Raw genomic sequence first — 2,500 nt, 5'->3', positions numbered from 1 at the left:
AACTTGTCTTGAAGCACTTGGGCACAAATAAAAGTGAAACAAGCTTAGCAGAGGATGGTTTCGATCCATCGACCTCTGGGTTATGGGCCCAGCACGCTTCCGCTCCGCCACTCTGCTTGTCTTGATGTAGAGTCTGTGCACTGGTCTTTTCAACATAACGAATCTTGCACACATTTCTAACTTGTCTTGCAGCACCTGGGCACATATAAAAGTGACACAAGCTTAGCAGAGGATGGTTTCGATCCATCGACCTCTGGGTTATGGGCCCAGCACGCTTCCGCTGCGCCACTCTGCTTGTCTTGATGTAGAGCCTGTGCACTGGTCTTTTCAACATAATTTGAATCTTGCACACATTTCTAACTTGTCTTGCAGCACCTGGGCACATATAAAAGTGACACAAGCTTAGCAGAGGATGGTTTCGATCCATCGACCTCTGGGTTATGGGCCCAGCACGCTTCCGCTGCGCCACTTTGCTGAAAGTCACCCCAGATGGGACTCGAACCCCAATCCCTGGCTTAGGAGGCCAGTGCCTTATCCATTAGGCCACTGGGGCTGTCAAGTAGTTGTTTACTTTTTCTTTTAGTTCTCCATCTCATTCAGCTTCTGGATGAACAACTTTTGTGAGAGGACCAAGTGACTTTAGGTTTTCACGAACAGGCTCTGAACATTTCTCTTTTTTCAGGGCTCTGTCATATATACAAGCTCAGAAGTCTTAGCAGAGCATGGTTTCAATCCATCGACCTCTGGGTTATGGGCCAGCACACTTCCGCTGCGCCACTCTGCTTGTCTTGATGTGGAGCTCGTGCACTGGTCTTTTCAACATAACATGATTCTTGCACAAATTTCTAACTTGTCTTGAAGCACTTGGGCACAAATAAAAGTGAAACAAGCTTAGCAGAGGATGGTTTCGATCCATCGACCTCTGGGTTATGGGCCCAGCACGCTTCCGCTGCGCCACTCTGCTTGACTTGATGTGGAGCTCGTGCACTGGTCTTTTCAACATAACATGATTCTTGCACAAATTTCTAACTTGTCTTGAAGCACTTGGGCACAAATAAAAGTGAAACAAGCTTAGCAGAGGATGGTTTCGATCCATCGACCTCTGGGTTATGGGCCCAGCACGCTTCCGCTCCGCCACTCTGCTTGTCTTGATGTAGAGTCTGTGCACTGGTCTTTTCAACATAACGAATCTTGCACACATTTCTAACTTGTCTTGCAGCACCTGGGCACATATAAAAGTGACACAAGCTTAGCAGAGGATGGTTTCGATCCATCGACCTCTGGGTTATGGGCCCAGCACGCTTCCGCTGCGCCACTCTGCTTGTCTTGATGTAGAGCCTGTGCACTGGTCTTTTCAACATAATTTGAATCTTGCACACATTTCTAACTTGTCTTGCAGCACCTGGGCACATATAAAAGTGACACAAGCTTAGCAGAGGATGGTTTCGATCCATCGACCTCTGGGTTATGGGCCCAGCACGCTTCCGCTGCGCCACTCTGCTTGACTTGATGTAGAGTTTGTGCACTGGTCTTTTCAACATAACATGATTCTTGCACATATTTCTAACTTGTCTTGCAGCACTTGGGCACATATAAAAGTGAAACAAGCTCAGCAGAGGATGGTTTCGATCCATCGACTTCTGGGTTATGGGCCCAGCACGCCTTCGCTGCGCCACTCTGCTGAAAGTCACCCCAGATGGGACTCGAACCCACAATCCCTGGCTTAGGAGGCTAGTGCCTTATCCATTAGGCCACTGGGGCTGTCATGTAGTTGTTTACTTTTTCTTTTAGTTCTCCATCTCATTCAGCTTCTGGATGAACAACTTTTGTGAGAGGACCAAGTGACTTTAGGTTTTCACAAACAGGCTCTGAACATTTCTCTTTTTTCGGGGCTCTGTCATATATACAAGCTCAGAAGTCTTAGCAGAGGATGGTTTCGATCCATCAACCTCTGGGTTACGGGCCCAGCACGCTTCAGCTGCGCCACTCTGCTTTCCTTGACGAGAGTACCATACGCCGGTCTTTTCAAAATCACTTGATTCTGGCACACATTTCTAACTTGTCCTGCAGCACCTGAGCACATATAAAAGTGAAACAATCTTAGCAGAGGACGGTTTCAATCCATCGACTTCCGGGCCCAGCACGCTTCCGCTGCGCCACTCTGCTTGTCTTGATATAGAGCCTGTGCACTGGTCTTTTCAACATAACTTGAACTCCCTGGCTTAGGAGGCCAGAGCCTTATCCATTAGGCCACTGGGGCTGTCATGTAGTTGTTTACTTTTTCTTTTAGTTCTCCATCTCATTCAGCTTCTGGATGAACAACTATTGTGAGAGGACCAAGTGACTTTAGGTTTTCAAGAACAGGCTCTGAACATTTCTCTTTTTTGGGGGCTCTGTCATATATACAAGCTCAGAAGTCTTAGCAGAGGATGGTTTCGATCCATCGACCTCTGGGTTATGGGCCCAGCAAGCTTCCGCTGCGCCACTCTGCTTGACTTGA

At 47.7% G+C, this 2,500-nt stretch overlaps 1 long non-coding RNA gene and 5 other non-coding genes across 6 annotated transcripts in view; all 6 read right to left on the bottom strand.

Annotated features, from left to right (window-relative positions):
• Window positions 1-2,500, bottom strand: part of LOC141325647 (uncharacterized) — a 129,088-nt gene that overhangs the window by 74,029 nt on the left and 52,559 nt on the right. The window lies entirely within an intron of this gene.
• Window positions 224-295, bottom strand: trnam-cau (transfer RNA methionine (anticodon CAU)). The gene has a single exon. It is a non-coding gene; the product is annotated as a tRNA-Met (tRNA).
• Window positions 893-964, bottom strand: trnam-cau (transfer RNA methionine (anticodon CAU)). Its single transcript has one exon. It is a non-coding gene; the product is annotated as a tRNA-Met (tRNA).
• trnam-cau (transfer RNA methionine (anticodon CAU)) lies at window positions 1,251-1,322 on the bottom strand. Its single transcript has one exon. It is a non-coding gene; the product is annotated as a tRNA-Met (tRNA).
• Window positions 1,431-1,502, bottom strand: trnam-cau (transfer RNA methionine (anticodon CAU)). Its single transcript has one exon. It is a non-coding gene; the product is annotated as a tRNA-Met (tRNA).
• Window positions 1,689-1,761, bottom strand: trnar-ccu (transfer RNA arginine (anticodon CCU)). Its single transcript has one exon. It is a non-coding gene; the product is annotated as a tRNA-Arg (tRNA).

This window comes from Garra rufa, chromosome 2, assembly GCF_049309525.1.
Source record: "Garra rufa chromosome 2, GarRuf1.0, whole genome shotgun sequence".
Classification (NCBI taxonomy): domain Eukaryota; kingdom Metazoa; phylum Chordata; class Actinopteri; order Cypriniformes; family Cyprinidae; genus Garra; species Garra rufa.
This window is presented reverse-complemented; position numbering and strand designations above follow the sequence as displayed.